This window comes from Mustela nivalis, assembly GCF_964662115.1.
Source record: "Mustela nivalis genome assembly, chromosome: 2".
In the NCBI taxonomy this organism is placed as follows: domain Eukaryota; kingdom Metazoa; phylum Chordata; class Mammalia; order Carnivora; family Mustelidae; genus Mustela; species Mustela nivalis.
The window spans coordinates 48,715,318-48,733,615 of NC_139021.1; the positions used below are offsets into that span (position 1 = coordinate 48,715,318).

The following is an 18,298-nucleotide window of genomic DNA, read 5'->3' on the forward strand; positions in this document are numbered from 1 at the left end:
TTGACTTATTATTATCTTTTAGATTCCACATATAAGCAATACCATGCAGTCTTTGTCTTTTTCTTCTAGCTTATTTCACTTAACATAATGCCCTCAAGGTTCAACCATGTTGTCACAAATGACAGTATTTTTAAATGTTGAATAATATTCCATTATATATTTATGCCACACCCTTTATCCATTCATCACTGATGGACACGTAGGTGGTTTCCATTATCTTGGTTATTGTGAAGAATACAGTAATGGACATGGGAGTACAGATATGTCTTCAGGAAATGATTTTGTTTCCTTTGGGTGAATCCCCAGAAGTGGAATTGCTAGCTCACATGGTAGCTCTATTGGGGAAACGCCATACTACTTTCCTTCGTGGCTGTACCAGTTTACCTTCCGACTAACAGTAGAGGAGAGTTTCCTTTTCTTCACATCCTCACCAGTATTTGTTATTTCTTGTCCTTTGGATAATAGTCATCCTAACAAATATGAAGTGATATCTCATTTGTGGTTTTGATTCACACTTCCTTGATGACTAGTTATGATCACCTTTTTATATACCTGTTGACCATTTGTATCTCTTCTTTGGAAAACATGTCTACTTAGATCCTTTGTACATTTTTAAATTGGGTTACTTGTTTTTCACTATTGAGTTGTATGAGTTCCTTGGTACGTTTGGGGATATTAACTCCTATCAGATATGAAATTTGCAAATATTTTCTTCCACTCCATAAATTGTCCTTTCATTTTGTTGATGGTTTCTTTTGCTGTGAAAAAACATTTTAGTTTTATATAGTCCCATTCGTTTTAGTTTTTGTTGTTTGGGCTTTTTGGAGTTTTACCCAAGAAATCATTGCCCAGACCAGTGTCAAGGGTGTTTTCCTCTATGTTTTCTGCTAAGACTTTTATGGTTTCAGATCTTATGTGGTCCTATGTTCAAGTCTTTAATCCATTTTGGGTTAATTTTTGTGTATGGTGTAAGATGGGAGTCCGGTTCCATTATTTTACATGGGGCTGTCCAGTTTTTCCAGCACTATTTGTTAAAAATATTTTTTCCCCCTCAGTATATATTCTTAGCTCTTCTGTTGAAAATTACTTCATGTATGGGTTTATTTCTAGGCTCTCTTTTCTATTCCATTAGTCTATGTTTCTATTTTCATGCTGATACCGAAAAGTTTTGGTGAATACAGCACTGTAACGTTTGTGCTATTTTTTTTTAGGGCAATATTTTTCTCCACGCTTTTTGGTGGTTCCTCCTTCATCCTTTCTTCATGCCTCCTTCATCCATAATCTATCCCTTTCAAAGTAACTGATGTTAATAACATAGTAGGTATCCTTCTCTATTTTCCTTCATAATCATAAAACAAATATATATACATATTATATTATATTTTATATTATATATGCATATATAATATATAAATACAACATATTTAATGCATATTTATACACACAACACACACAACATTTGTTGGATTTTTTTTTTGTCATTACTTTTTCCTCTCACCAAAACCTTGTAGAAATCCATTTCAGTAATTATTTTAATAGCTGCCTTTCCAGGATGTAGATGTATCACAATTTGCTTAGCCATTTCTCTGAGAGTATAATTAAGTTATTTCCAGTTTTTCTTATTATTATTTGCCAATACAAACAGTACTATAGTAAATGTTCTTTGACATATTCCCTTATATACTGATGCTTTATTTTCACTTGGAGTAGGATTGATGGGATTGATGGGTCAAAGTTTTGTGTGTATGTGTGTTTAATTTGGATAGATTGTTGCCACTTTACTTTCCAAAATAATTGTAGCAATTCCTTGCATTGTTGCCCTTAACTCATTTGCTGCTCTCTGATTCCAAGAGCAAAGTTGGACCTTGGGTGCTAGAAAGGTCCTATGAGACCAGGCAGCTACATTCAGGCAGCTGACATGGCACTTTAGATTCCTGTTTCCCAAGGGCCAGAGAAAGAAAAGAGGAGGCGTCATTCTGGAAGGAGTGATTGAACCTGATCAGTGGGATAAGGTAGGCTGCATTTCCATAAGGCAGAATACATGTAGAATCCAGGTGATTCACATGGATTCCTCCTGTTACTCTTTTTTCCCATTGTAACTGAACAAACACATGGAGCAATCCAAGAACTGAAAGGATAGGATTCTATTCAGACCCTTCAGGTATATAAGTTTGGGTCATACCATTAGGAAAGCCACAAAGACCTGCCAATGTAACAACTGTGGATAAGGGGAATTTAGAATGAATGATGAAAGAGGAGGAGCAAGTACCAGTTGTGGCTCTGAGATCAGCTACCCCTGATCTCAGCTAGTCATTTATCCCACTAAATTTTCTTTCAAAATTTTCCTCTCAGGAAGGGAGATCCATGGGGGTCATGGAAGAGCTGTGTGGGACAAGGTAAACTGTGGTATTTAGGAAAATGTACCACTCCAATCGTCTATGACTCCACCACTACTTTTGCATGAAGGTCATACTTCTCACAAACTACTGTCCCCCAACCACTAAACTGGCAGGTCCTTCCTGTGGGACTCCTCTCTTGACTCAAGGACACTTTACTGACTTGGCCAAAACTTTCTTAGATCTGAGCCTGAAGCTCTTCTTACCCATCTCTCCTTCCTCTTCTTTCCATCTCAGGGGTCAGACTTGCATTTCAGTCCCGTTACTCTGCCCTCCTCCTCTGGCTCCCTGCTTCCTCCTCTTTTCCCTCAAAGGTATTTCTCTTGATGCATCTCTTGCATGTCTAACCCTGGTTTGGTGTCTGCTTTTGCAAGAAACCTAATTAATCTGAATATTTATTCAATATATTCTGCTGAGATTATTTGAACCCACGGCAAAAAACCTTTACTTGGAAATTGATGCAGGAAAAAGTTTTTTCTTTGGAACATTGTTATAGCAGAAAAATGAAATCTCCATTATACTATTAGGAAGCATATGCTCTAGAGTAACATTCTGAAACTCTCTACTCTTGACATCTACAGGACATAAGGGAAATTAAGAATAAAGAATTCCTGAGATTAAATATACTTGGAAAATACTACATATTCCATTTTTGTTACTCTAGATATTTATGATGTGCATTAGTGTGTCAACGTCTCTGTGACATTGTTTAGTAAAGAAATTTTATTTTACCTAGCAACTCCTCAGATCACTCGGCAATGAGCCCTTTCCCCCTTTTTAGTTGGGCATCTCCAATCCACTTAGAAAAAACATAAACATTTGGATCCATGGCCAGTATCATTGTTCTCTATTGAAATAGTGGCAGTAGTTTAAGTGTACCAAGTAACATGTTTCATATTATTTATGCACTTTGCTAACTTACTTTATATACATTGTCTCCTATAATGTGCCCAACAACCTTTTGATACCCACACTACTTTACAGATTAATATATTAGGGTTCTCTGCAGAAGCTGAACTGTTGGGATATATCCCTGTCTGTGTCTGTGTCTATAATCATCTGCTTATTTTTTTATAAGGAATTTACATGATTATGGAGGCTGGGAAGTTCCATATTCTGCCACCTGCAAGTTGGAGACCCAGGAAAAACAGTGGTGTAATTACTGTCAGAGTCCAAAAAGCCTGAGAACTAGGACTGCTGATGGCCATGGATTCAAGGACATGAGAAGTGAGAAGGAATTGTAGAGCTGGCATCTATTTGTCTTTCTTGATTTAATTTGGCAAAAATATGTGTTGATCACTGTCTGAAAATTCTTCAATTTACGATTCTGGATTAGATCCATATTGATTCTGAATGTCAAAAACCAAAATTGTTGAAAATTGGAGACAATGTGCAATGCTGTCCTTTTACTGCATGTATTGTATTACAGTGCATTGTACTGAATATGCAACAGTGATAAACATCTTTTCATAGAAAAAAAAGAACAAACAGAATTTGGAATTTATAACTCTTATGACCTCCATTAAATCTAGAGATCAAAATGAGGTACAGATTAAAAGCTAAAGTTTGACCATGTCCTAAACATGTTTGTCCCGTATCTTTAATGACCTTGCTTTCTTAATGATCTTTATTTTGCTACTTTATCTTCTCACTTTGTATTGGTTCTTTCTCATCAACATGATTAAGTCCCTTGATTTTGGGAAAAAAGTCCTTTATAAAACCTATAAATCAAGTCTTTTGAAGATAAAATCAGTGTTCACTCAGAGTTACTTTCTCATTTCTATAGTTCTGGTCACTCCACTGAGTATACTCTATCACATGCCACGTCTATCTTCCTCTTTTTCTTGTTATGATGCTATTGGCAGTATTTATGTGTCCTGGGAACATAACTTGTCCACAACTTGTTACCTGTTGACCTTAGTCAGATTGGGCTACTTTATCTACTTGTAACATGGGAAATACTTGCTTCAAAGGTATGTTTTGAGAATTAAATGACATGGAAGAAAGCATATAACACATTGCTTAATACTTTTTAATACTTCTTACTGCTTCCTTTCTTTTCTTTTCTTTCTTTTCTTTTTCTTTTTTTTTTTTTTGAGCCTTTATCCCTTGGCTTTTAAGACACAATACTTAGCAAAATCTCCTCCTGCCCACTGGCTGCTTACTCCTCTGTTTTGAAATACTATCCTTCTCTTCAAATCCCTTCTTGATTCTCTTTTCTTCTTATCTTTATTTTATTTCCGAGTGAATTCTTCTGTTTAATGGTTTCCTTTACCGCACATATCCTCATTACCCATAGATTCTTAACACTAAGCTATACCAGGCTCTTCAGTTAGACTCAAATGGAAAATTCAACAGATATGTAGAGCTCAACATCTTCAAATTTGAATACTCTTTCCCCACATTTGACTCATTTTTATATTTCTTTATCTAGCTACTTGTACCACTATCCACCCAATCACACAAGCCAGAAGCCTGAGAGTCATCCTACACTTTATCTTCACTGGAATTTTTGTGTAGCATGTTACTAACTCATCAGTTCTACCTTTTAAATAATTTTCAAATCAATCCTTACTCTGTAGTTATTTAGCTCATACTTGTCTCTTCACTAATCTTTCCTCTGGCCCCAGGCTTTTGTAATCACATTTCCATGTTATGATCAGAATATTGTTTTAAAATACAAATCCCGGGGCATCTGGGTGGCTAAGTTCGTTAAGCGTCTGCCTTCAGCTTAGGTCATGATCTTGGGGTCCTAGGATTGAGCCCTGAGCTGGGCTCCCTTCTCAGTGGGAAGCCTGTTTCTCCCTCTCCCCATGACCTTCCTCCCTCACTCGTGTGCACGCTCTCTCACTATCTCTCTCAAATAAGTAAATAAAATCTTAAAAAATATATATAAAATAAAATAAAATAAAATACAAATCTCATTGTGCTACCCTTTGTGTATAGGATTTTTTCTTTAAAAATTTTATTTATTTATTTGACAGAGAGAAATCACAAGTAGATGGAGAGGCAGGCAGAGAGAGCAGAGAGCCCGATGCGGGACTCGATCCCAGGACCCTGAGATCATGACCTGAGCCAAAGGCAGCGGCTTAACCCACTGAGCCACCCAGGCACCCCTGTGTATAGGATTAATTTCAAACTTCTTTGCCTGATATATAAAGCCTTCATTGACCTTGCCTTTGCTTGCTCCTTGAGCCACATCTTGTAAAGCTTTTCATCCCTATTCTCACATAACCATGCCAAACAGCCAGTAATTATAGACATCCAGTCTTTCTTTTTTCTGTAATTTTTTTTGGTAGTGCCATGCATGTACATGAGAAGGGATCTACTTATCCTTTAAGATCATGCATAATTCTAACCCTCTCTGAAACCTTTATAGAAAAACCCAGATAAAATTGTTCACTCCTTCCTTTTGCTGTCACCCTAACATAAACTTATCTTTATTACTGCCATAATAAATATAAAGAATAGCAACATTCTTGTAATAAATTAAAAATGTCTCAAGATGACTATTTTGAGTGGTGACACATATTTGGATGCACACATTCTGATATACTTGTTAAAAAATCCATTTCATTACTTTATATTCACAGTGTAAACACAACACGTCTGTTATGGGACCTGAATTTGGAAAATTAGCTGTTGCCGTTTGGAGATTAATGTTATTCGTGGGAATACATTTTCTGTCATTAAATCAAGGAGCTGAGCTCTGCAGTGTCTCTGTGTTTAGACTGTATATTTAATAATGTAATGGGTGGTTGCCCATTCTCAAAAAATAGCATTCTCAGAAGAATATAACGTTCTGTGAATTCCAGTTTATGACTTTTTATAATATGCTATTTGGTAAAATGATTGTAGGGTGATTAATGATTTGTTAAATATTTTCTACAATTGCCTAGTCAAAAGACTTGGGTGCTTCAAGTTTTAAAAGTCTGTCTCTTAAATTATTTCCTAGTTTTCAATGAAGCAAATAAAGAAAAGAAAAAGGCAACATGTATTTTACCTGTCAGAAATGTAAATCTCACTAGCTCAGCTGGAACTATAAAATGCATTTTATCCTTCTCAGGCAGAAATACACATAAGAAAATGACTTGAAATACTAAAAAATAGTGGGCACTTGGTTTTTAGTCTGGAAATCTTTGATGCTTAGTAACACCTGTTAAATATAACCAAATGAATGAATGAATGGATAAGAGGCCAAATAACTTTTCATATTTTCTATATGTTTAAATCATATTTATTATTGAACATTATATTATTTTTAATAAAGTATTGAATTGCCATGGCACTTTGGCACACATTCTTTTTTCTTTTTTGGTCAATTATTATTATTATTTTTAAAATGTGCCCACACTAAGCTGGATGCTGAGAATACATAAAAGACTTGTTATCCAGAAGTTCACACACTAGTATGGGCAACAGAAGTATATACAAATAATTAAAAGATGTTGTGATAAGAACTCTGAAAGAAATAGGTAGAAGGAATGATAAGAATTCAATAGACTAATATTCAGTGCAAGGCAAGAGGGGAAAGGGGATGGAGTGTTAGGGAAGTATGCTTGGATGACCACCAAAAAAAAATCATTGTATTCAAAACAAGATAATGTGTATGTTTGGACTCATGTGAAGTTAATTCTCAAATATAATTCTTAATGTTATCATTAAATTATTATTTTGTATAAATCACAAAGCTGATGTACATGAAAGTCTTATGATTTGTCTAATTAAAACAAAAATCAGGACCTCAAACAGGAGCATATCTCTGAGCAGAAATAGACTATAGGGGATCTCTCTCTCTCTCTCAAATAAATAAAATCTTAAAAAAAGACCTATGGATAATACACTAATAAGTTACAGCATAAAACCATGAATACCAGCTAGGGAGTTTGAACATTGATTCTAGCCTTCTAGTCAATGAATGTTTTTGCACAGAGCAGAAAATATATTGGGTAAAAATGATATTTTGAGATGAGGGAAATCTCAAAGAAGAGGTTAAACTATACTGATACAAGATTTATGAGAAGTGAAGGTACATTACTGAATTACATGGCCCAAAGAGGCTATGCAATGACCATATTCCTCCATGGGATAAATGTAGTGACAGCTGTACTATAGAGAATATGCACTAAATTTGCACCAGTGTTTGAAAGAGGCTTTATTCAGGTCAGCAAAAAAGGAAAAATGATGGGAAGTATGTAACTGTACCTGAAAGGTGACCATGACCCGCCCAGTTTTCCTGCTATCTAACCTCATCATGACCTTCCAAACAGCCACTGTAAAAGACTGTAAAATTCGTGTAGGATATGACAGTCCACCATGGAACGAGGCATGTTAGAGCTAACAATGTTATTTCCTTTCAAGTCTGTGAAGTTTTCCAGCCACAGCCAGGAGAAAGGGAAGTTATGCCTGAAGTAATTTGCCTTTAAGTGGACCTTGATCTATGTGTGTCTGGTTCAGACACAAAGGGATAGGTTTGTACCTATTGGAAAATCATGATTTATCTGAGATCACCAGTGGAGGGTTACAATGGGTTACAAACCATCTTGGGGATGACAGAGGTGCCTGCACTGGTGACAAAGGACAGCAGTGTGTATCAGTACCTCTCAGCAGAGACTCAGGATGGTGGCCAGGATGCATTGAGATGGCAGCTAAGAGTGGTCCTGGAGAGTATTTTGTGCTTTCGGAGACTTTTGGGAAATACGTTGCATTTGGAAGGGCTCCAGGCCAACAGAATCATGCAGGGGTTTTGCCACATGGAGAGCTCACTACTTTTCCTCAGCATGTATCATGAGGCTAATTTTCAGAAAGGTCTAGACATTAGTTCCTATATAGTTACAGTTAAGTTTACATTTTTACATGTGATTCTATGATCCATTTTAACTAGATTTTTTTGTTCAAATGAATGTCCAATTGTTCCTGCATAATTTGTTGAAGACTACCCTTCTCCATTGAATTACCTTTATGCCTTTGCCTAGATCACTTGACTATAGTTATGTGATTTTATTTCTGAGATTTCCATTTTGTTCCATTTATCTGTTTCTGTTTTTTCACCACACTGTTTTGATCACTGTGGTAAGTCTTGAAGTTTGATAATGTCTGTCCTTCTACTTTATAGTTGTTTAGAATTGTGTTGATTTTTTTTTTACTTTCCATATAAATTTTAGAATCACTTTGTCAATATCCACAAAACAGTGTCCTGAAATATTAATTGAGATGTGTTGAATCTATAGATCAAATTGGGAGGAACTGACATTTTACCATTATTGAATCTTCTGTCCCGTGAACATGGACTAGCTCTCCATTTATTTAGATTTTATTTTTTTATCACTTAAAAATTTAGATCTCTTTCATTGTGGTTTCCATATAGATCTCATACATATTTTGTTATATTTATACTTAAATATTTCATTTTTTGATGCTAATGTGTATGGTATTATTTATTTATTTAGCTGAAGTGTAGTTGTCATATAATGTTATATTAGTTTTAGGTATATAACCTAGTGATTTGACAATTCTACACATTAAGTTATGCTCAGCAGGATAAGCATAATTGCCATCTGTCACCACACAATTATTTTATATACATTACACTTGCTACTTAATTATTTTAAAAATCTTCACCTCTTTTTCTGCCTGCTTTGGTATTAATTGAGCATTGTGTATTATTATATTTTATCTTTTCTCTTAGCATAATAAATTATGCTACTTTTAAATACCTTTTTAGTGATTGCCTTAACATTTTCAACATACACTTCCAACTAAACTAAGTCAACCTTCAAGTAACATTTGCCGTTCTTGGATAGTGCATTTACCTTATAACAGGTTTCCCAATTCTCCTTTCGCATCCTTTTGTTTTGTTTTAAGGATTTATTTATTTGAAGGAGATGGGGGAGGGATAGAGGGAGCAGGAGAGAGAGACTCTCAAGCAGTCTCCTTGCTGAGCATGGAGCTGAACCCTGAGATTGTGATCTGATCTGAAATAAGAGTCAGTCACTTAATCCCCTGAGCTACCCAGTGCCCATTCCTTTAACACTGTTATTATTTATTTCATTTGTCCATATGTGATAATTACTCAATATGTTGTTACTATTATTTTGAACAGTTACCTCTTTAATAAGTTAAGAAAAAGACAGAAAACATTTTATCTCTATTCCTTCTCTAATTCCCTTTCTCTCTTTCTATAGGTTAGAGTTTTTGACATTCATCATTTTCCTTTTTTTTTTTTTTTTTTGGAAGAACTTCTTTAAAATTTCTTACTGACTAAGTCTACAGGTGGCAAATTTCCTTAATTTTTGTTTGTTAGAGAAAGTCTATTTTTTTTAATTTTTGAAGGATAATTTTACCAAATATAGAATTTAAGGTGAGTGGGTACTTCCTCTCACCCCAACACATTAACTATTTCACGGAACTGTCTTCTTGTCATATGGTTTCTGATGAGAGGGTGCATGTAATTCTTATTCTTGTTCCTCTGTAGGTAGACTGTCATTTTTCTTTGGCTCTTTCAATACATTTCCTCTGTTTTTGGTTTTATGTAATTTGAATATGGCATAGTTGGGTGTAGATTTTTTTGAAAATTTTCCTTTTTGAAGTCTCCAAGATTCCTGGGTCTGTGGATTGGTGTCTGTCATTAACTTTGAAAAATTACTTCAAATATTTCAAATATTTCTTCAGAGTCTTTCTCTCCGTTTATTCCTTCTGGTATTTCCATTGTGTATTTTACTTTTTTTTTTTTTTTTTCAGTTGTCCCACAGTTCTTACATATTCTATTGTGGTTGTTTTTTCATTCTCTTTCTCTCTTTCTTTTTTCCTGTCTGTATTTCATGGGAAGATTCTATTGACCTACCTTCAAGTTCACTGTTTGCTTCTTCAGCCATGTCCAGTCTATTGATGAGTCCATTAAAGACATTTTTTACTTCTGTTACAGTGTTCTCAATATAGAGAATTTTCTCTTCATTCTTTCAGTGTTTTCATCTCTCTGCTTGATTAACCCATCTGTACTTGGAGATTGTCTATTTATTTCCACTGGAGGTCTTGGCATTTTCAAATCTTGGCATAATCAAATTTACTTTAAATTCCCTATCTGATAATTCCAACATCTATGTCATACCTGAATCTTGTTATGAAACTTATTTTGTCTCTTTGGATTCTCTTTTTCCTTGTCTTCAGCATATCTTCTATTCTTCTTTTCTTGGAAGCCAGGCTTAATGTATCGGGCAATAAGAGCTGCAGTAAATAAGCCTTTAGTGTGAGGTTTTGTGTTAATCTGGCTGGAAGTTGGGCTGTGTTTAATGTAACTGCAACTGCTGGGGGATTCAGCAGTATCCTCACTTTTTTCCTCTCTGCTTTATTCTTTTGTATTTACTAAGAACTCTTTCTTTTTCATTTATTTTTATTTTAAAATTTCAATTTCTAAAAAATTAACATACAATGTTATATTAGTTTCCGGTGTACAATATAGTGATTCATTAATTCCATACAGTACTCAGTGCTCATTGTACTGTAGTGTACTCTTGATCTTCTTTACCTATTTCACCCATCCCCCTACCCACCTCCCCTCTGGTAACCATTTGTTTTTTCTCTGGAGTTGAGTCTGTTTTGTTGGTTTGTCTTTTTCTTGTTTATTTGCTTTGTTTCTGAATTTCCACATATGAGTGTAATCATATGGTATTTGTCTTCTCTGACTTATTTTGCTTAGCATTATACTCTCTAAATCCACCTATGTTGTTGCAAGATTTCATTCTTGTTTATGGCTGACCTATAATATTCATATATATATATATATATATGTATATATATATATATATATATATACACCACATATGGTACCACATTGCGTAGGCTCTGGACACTGGTACATTGGAAGGGGTGGATCTGCAGGATAACAAAGGGGCAGGACAAGTGGTATTAGCAAGGTTTGGCAGTGTAGACTGTGAGAGGAGACCTAGAGCTAAGGCTGGCTGGAGAGGATGTGTCTGTAGGAGAACCTGGGAGCAGGGTGTGCTGTTATTAAGTTAGGTGAAGAGAGTTGATACTTATGCTGGTTCTAGCAACTAGGGTGGGTGGTAGGGATGGAAATTGGGCCTGCCAGCTTTGTTGTTCCTGGAGAAGTTTCCTAAAGATCCCTGGCCCTCCAAAGCACCCTCTGAGACTAGTAAATAAATCTCCTTACTATATACCCCAGGCATTTTTCAAACTCCTGCCTCTGTGTTGTATCTGCATGGGGCTGTTTGTTGTCCTGTCTACTTAAAGATGGGACTCAGTTTCCTATCACTCTTCAGCTCTCCCAGACCCATGCCTGCTGATTTTTAAAGTTCCAGATGGTAAGTCCTACTGATTGTAAGAACTAGTGAAATTTAGCTCCTCTGGTTTTCAAAGTCAAATGTTATGGGGATTCATATTCCCAGTGTGGGTGCCATGTGCCTTGGGGGTCTGATCCTCTCCCCTCTCCACAAACACAGCAATCTCCCTCCTGCAGATAGCCCAGCAGGTCAGTTTGGCTTCTTACTGTATATCTGCCTTCCTTATCCCCTTTGAGGTGACCTCTTCTCTATAGTTATCTGGGAAGAGTCCATTATTCTAGGCTTTGGGTCATTTTCTGTGTTATTTACACCAGTGTGGGTGTTATTTGGTTGTATCCATGGGTTAGGTGAGGTTAGGATCTTTCTACTCTACCATTATCCTTGGAAATCCCTAAGAACTCTTTCTTAAATAGAGTTTGTCTTGCAACTCTTTCAGTTGTAATCCTTTGTTATTATACTGAAGTTTTGTTGATGTGTTTTTAAGTTATATGGGAGGAGAAATACTCTCTTATCTTATGATTAATTCTCAGTCTTTTGGTGAGCTGAATCTTTGGACTCACCTCAGCCATATTTCTTAGCCATTTTGCCTTCTTTTAAAAGGTGTGACAGAAAGTCTAGGGGAAGCTGAATTGCATAATTGACTTTTTATATAGATAATGCTGTCATATTCATTTTCTTTAGGGAAAAGGTCTTTGTTGTGGAGACTGCCTTGGGCATATTTCAAAATGGTTAATTTCCTGTCTTTCTGCCCAAAACACAAGGGGAGTTATCTCAAATCTTCACTTTACCTAGTGGGTTTCTGGAGATAGAAGTCATGAAAGAGTGAAGACTGCTAACACTGGGCCCCCAGGAGTTTCTCATTGTCATGCTACTCTACACTCAGCTCTCAGCAATTAGTCAAAGTTACCCAACAAGTATTCCTATGAGTTTATGGCTCTAGAGGGTTCTGTCCCAGGTAAGCTGGTCTTGGCTATGATTTTCAGTATCTGCCTTTCTCCAAATTTTAGGGTGGTGGTTTGCCCCATAACCTGAATTCTCTGATGAGCCCAAGAAAAGTTGATTTTCAGTAGCTGTTCTTCTATTGTAAAGATCAGAGGAATGACTACCAAGCTCTTCACATGTTAGAACTATCATCAGAAATTCTCTAATCTCCTTTCTAAGGCCTTATCTAAACCAGAGTAAATTGATCTGTGTGGAACTGGTTGAACTATTAGACGATCTTTTCTGAGTTTGCGTTATAATGTTTCTTTCTGTGATTGTCATGCAAATCATGTAAACAATACAGCATGTATTTTTGCATCATTTAATATTAGCATATGCATATGCATGATTTAATATTAGCTTTCAACATGTGAAATGTGCATGTCCCTTGACTCAGTAGTTCCACTGCTAAGAATCTGTCCTAAAATGACCACAAATGTCTAAAATAAAGCTGTATGAAGATGTTTTTTAGAGATTTGTAATAGTGCTCTCTCTGGCATTGAAACTGTTTTAGCAAGATCAAATGACCATTTAAAGTGTTATAGAGGAGATTTTTGTGTTAAATAAGAGATTGCACTTGATGGCCTCAAGAGTTCATCTCCAGTTATGCTGTGGAGTAACACGTCCAACATGCCTCCCAATTTTTCTCTGTTCAGAGAATATCCAATTACTCAAATTCAAGCACACTCTTCTGCAGAAGGGGGAAGATTTCATCATCATAGAAGGAATAAAAGTCACCAACACATGGGGCACATCATATGATTAACTGCATTTTACTTACATCTCTTGTTTCTTGTCCTTTAAAATGTCAGCTACGTGAAGCAGTTCACTGCTGTGTTTCCAGCACCAGAACAGAGTCTGACATCACAATGGATTTTTCATTGTTATCTTATTTATTGTCTTAGAGTTCCATTAAGGCTAGTAATTTGTCTGTCACTTTGCTCAGTTGATATTTCTTCAATTGTCATGTGGCTTCCATTAACTTAGCTACCATCCGCCCAGTGCCACCTGCAGTCTGCCCATCAGCCCCTCAATGGATGTCACTATTCTCTTCTTGCCTTACCTTTTGCCACTGCCCTAACCAAAACTGCAGATGATGGAAGATTGAAGCACCCAGAGCTTTGACTATATGTCTGTTAGTGAATGGCCAATTGCAGTCCAAGAGCTAACTAGATGTGGCACATAGGGGCAGGGAAAAGAGGACATGATGGTGACAAAAGAGGGTGAAGAGTCAGTTCTGCCTCTTTCCCACTTGGAATTTATGTTACCTTGTTTGAGATCCAAACAATACACTTAATTAAATGGCAAAAGGGAAAGGTAGACAAATGGGAAGATGTTAAAATGCTCTGTAAGTTTGTTAGGAGAAAGATTTTCATGAGTCTCTTTCATTTGTGGATGCCTTGCAAGCAGCGGCACTGATAGCCTGTGGATGTCTTACAAGCAGAGGCACTGATCCCCTTTCTAGGGATGTTTTTTAGTAAGTGGATGGCCTTGGAAGATAAAGTGTTTCAAAGTTCTGGAGCAGAGAGTGGACTTTCTTTCTTTCCAGTATAATAAAGATGGCTCTCTCAAGGGTAAAGGGCAGGTTTTCTTACAAGCCCTATAAAACATTTGGATTCTGCAAGTTTACAGTTCCTCAGGTGTGACATAAGTGACTATGTGCAACATTCACCTGGACCCCTAACTTACTGTTTGAACTAGGGTCAAAGGGGACTGATAAAAATAAACATAAAGCTCACAGTGTTTGTACTGCCATAAGTAATAAAGTCCATTTTTCTTGACCCAGGAGTCTTCTGTCTACTGTCAGTAACAATAAAATAGTAACAAGCTAACTTATTTTTTTTTAAGATTTTATTTATTTATTTGACCGAAAGAGATCATTTGTAGGCAGAGAGGCAGGCGGTGGGGAGGGAAGCAGGCTCCCTGCTGAGCAGAGAGCCCAGTGTGGGGCTTGATCCCAGGACCCTGGGATCATGACCTGAGCTGAAGACAGAGGCTTTAACCCACTGAGCCACCCAGGTGCCCCCAAGCTAACTTATTATCAGAGTAAAACTGGAGACCTCTTACAGTTCTTGACAAAGATGACTCATTCTTTCATTCCCTCCAAATAAACTCCCTAGTAAATTATATTTTTATTAACTATAATTAGCATTTTCACTTTCAAAATGTGTTTTGAAGGCAGAGTATTTTAAAATGCAAAATCTATTGATCTCCTTACAATTGAAATTAAGAAATAGTATCAAATTTACTGTGAGTTTATTAACTTGATGTACATAGATAAGCACTTGAGCTAGTGAAGCAAGTTGCAATGACTTATTAATATTCAAAAACTCTGTACTAATATAGTGATATAAATTATTCTGTCTCTTTTCTTTCCTTCTGCAGTCATCCAAGATATAGTCGATGATTCTAAGTCTATTTAGTGATTTAAAAGGAGAGATTTATTTCGCCCTTGTAGGGCATTGTTCTCCTCTGTGAATTGTTTGATTTTTTTCCTTATTCATTCCTGAATATCTCTTATATCTCTATTCTAAGTACATTTGCTTTTATATTCTTTAGGATAAAAATAAGTGTTTAACTTATTGAAGAATATATCAATTTTATGTAGGCTTGTTGACAAAAATTGCTTTTTAAAAATTGATTTTTATTGGTGAGACCATAACTGTATGAGAGTCAAGGATTTGGAGATAAAAGATACTTTACTTAACTATGACATACAATATTTCTTGTTATCATTTTCTTGTTCTTTTTTTTGTATGTTTGTTTTTGGAATAACTAATCTAAATCTTAAGGAAAATATTAGCTAGTAAGATTAATAAAATAAGGATTTTTTCAAACCTCAAAGAGCCTATGGATAGAAACAAAATCAAAAGAATTGGGAGGCACCGGAGTGGCTCAATGTGTTAAAGCCTCTGCCTTTGGCTCAGGTTACGATCTCAGGGTCCTGGGATCGAGTCCCACATTGGGCTCTCTGCTCAGCGGGGAGGCTGTTTCCTCCTCTCTTTCTCTCTGCCTGCCTCTCTGCCTACTCGTGATTCCTCTCTCCCTCTCAGTGTTAAATAAGTAAGTAAATAAATAAATAAATAAAATTCTTTAAAGAAAAGAATTAGACACATTCACATAGTGTTTATTTTTTGCCGTATTTGCCAGATGCTGATGACGAATTTAAGGTATAGGAAGATCAAGTAACTTGCTCAATGTCACACAACTAGGAATGGGACAGAGGAATTCTGATGCTAGGGTCTACCTCACTGTGTTGTCTCTCTTAAATTTCATTCTGTTTCCACACAGATTCCAGAAACTTGGAAAGCCAACCGTTTCCTATCTTTCCTTCACCCCACCTTAAATTATCATATTATTATCAACCATAAGCTACTTCTCCTTCCTCAAAAAACTGTATTTTCTTTCAGTTGCACAGTGCCATATAATTGAAAAAGCTACAGAGGGCTTATTCACACAAGACTCTAATAAAGATAAAGGATATGTCACAGGAGGAGAAAGATAACATAGATAAATATCAGAGAAGTGTGAAAGTTCTAGGTACAGTTCACAGGGCTCTTTCTTTGCACAAGATGTTCTTTATCTCCAGATTGTGAGCCACTAAGAAAGTGCAAGACATCTTGGTTTCAGGGAAACTAAGGCACAAGTTTACTGTGGGGCCTTTTACAAAACAACGGTCATGTAGTTAAAGCCAATGGTCTTAGAGCTAAAATTAGGCTGCATAACTGCTTACACCAGATGCAAACTATTAATATCTTTTATTATAATACATAAAAGTGTTGTATAGTTTCCATTGATATGTATTCAAACTCATTAATCTTTTCTCTGTCCTGCCTCATTTGCTGTTAATCCTCTTCAGTATATTTTTCATATTGTACTTTGTTTTTCATTTATAGAAGTTTGACTTGGACATTTGGAGTGGGGGCAAGATGGTGGAGAAGTAAGGGACCCTATTTCAACCGGCCTCCTGAATTGAGCTGGTTATCTACTAGACCACTCTGAACACACACAAAATCAGCCTAAACTGTAAAAAGATATATCAGGATCTATATCAACAGAATATCTCTGGCAGTTGGTTTCAAGTTATGAAGCAGGGAGCCATGATTCTGTAGGCAGATATTGTTAGATAAATGGAAGGGGGAGGGAGCCTCTGGGATTGTGCACCACCAGCATGCAAAAGTCATCTGCCAGGTTTTGGGCAAAGACTTGCAGGCAGGTGGTGGGGAAAGGACTTTAGGGCAGTCCCCAGACTGGAACGTGGAGCTGCAGGGGTACATGTGTGGACTGGAGGTGGCTGGTGATTTTAGAAGCACAAAGGGCAGAGATAGGCCTGGGCCTGGAAATGAAGGTTGGGAGTGTTGCTGTGGGGCACACAACCCAGGACACTGTGGTTTTTAGCAGCGCAGAAAAAAATGGAGACAGTGTGGCCTGGAGTGCTTACTGAAGAATGGGCTGTGATCTCTTTTTTCTGAGACAGAGGTTTGGATAGTCACTTCTGCTCTGACTCAGAAAAGACATGGAACGCTGCCAAAGAACAAAAGCCCCCAAGCTGGTCTTCACTGAACCCATTCCCCCTACAGGAGGCAGAGCAACTCTGCCCAAACAGGGATGCCTGAGTAATAGTGCGGCAAGCCCCTCCCTCAGAAGACAGGCTGGGAGAACAAGAGGCTGACAACCCTAAGGTCTCTATAAAACAGGTGCATCTTGCTTGAGTTGTGGTCAATAATTTGGATTCTGTACATTCCTTCAACCACCTCTTAACAGAATCATGAAGGAAAAATTCAGAGACTGTGACCTCTGCCACAGAACTAATGAATATGGATATAAGCTAGATGTTGAAAGTAGACTTCAGGGTCACAGTTATGCAGACAATAACTAGGATGGAGAAAACTATTAATAGCAACATAGAGTCTCTAAGAGTAGAAATGAAAGCTGATCTTGCAGAACTTAGAAATGCCATCAATGAGATCCAATCTAATTTAGATACTCTTAACAGCTAGGGTAAACGAGACAGAAGAACGAATTAGTGATCTAGAACACAAACGGATAGAAAAGAAGGAACAGGAGGAGGCCTAGAACAAACAGCTTAGAATCATGAAAATAGAATTAGAGAAATAAATGTCACCATGAAACTTTCTAACATCAGAATTATTGGGATCCCTGAGGAGTGGAGAGAGAGAGAGGACTAGAAGATATATTTGAGCAAATGATAGCTGAGAACTTCCATAATCTAGGGAATAAAACAAGCATTTGTGTCCTAGAGGCAGAGAGAACCCCTCCCAAGATCAAGGAGAATAAACCAATGCCCTAACATGTAATAGTAAAACTCGTGAGTCTTAAAACCAAGGAAACCATCTTAAGAGCAGTTAGGGAAAAGAGATTGCTTATGTACAGAGGGAGGAACATCAGAATAATGTCAGACCTGTCCACAGAAATCTGGCAAGCCAGAAAGGGCTGACAAGACATATTCAGGGTATTAAATGAGAAGAAAATGCAGCCAAGAATACTTTATCTGGCAAAGTTGTCATTTAGAATGGATGGAAAGATAAAGAGCTTCCAAGACTAGAAAAACTGAAAGAATATGTGCCACTAAGCTGGCCCTGCAAGAAATATTAATGGGGG

At 36.7% G+C, this 18,298-nt stretch overlaps 1 long non-coding RNA gene across 1 annotated transcript in view; it reads right to left on the reverse strand.

Moving 5' to 3' along the window:
• The window catches only part of LOC309860489, a 49,335-nt gene extending 35,816 nt beyond the window's left edge, over nucleotides 1-13,519 (reverse strand). The window contains exon 1 of the long non-coding RNA XR_014309404.1: nucleotides 13,458-13,519. This is a non-coding gene — a long non-coding RNA (uncharacterized lncRNA). The remainder of the gene's footprint in view (nucleotides 1-13,457) is intronic.
• Between the last annotated feature and the right edge of the window lie 4,779 nt (nucleotides 13,520-18,298).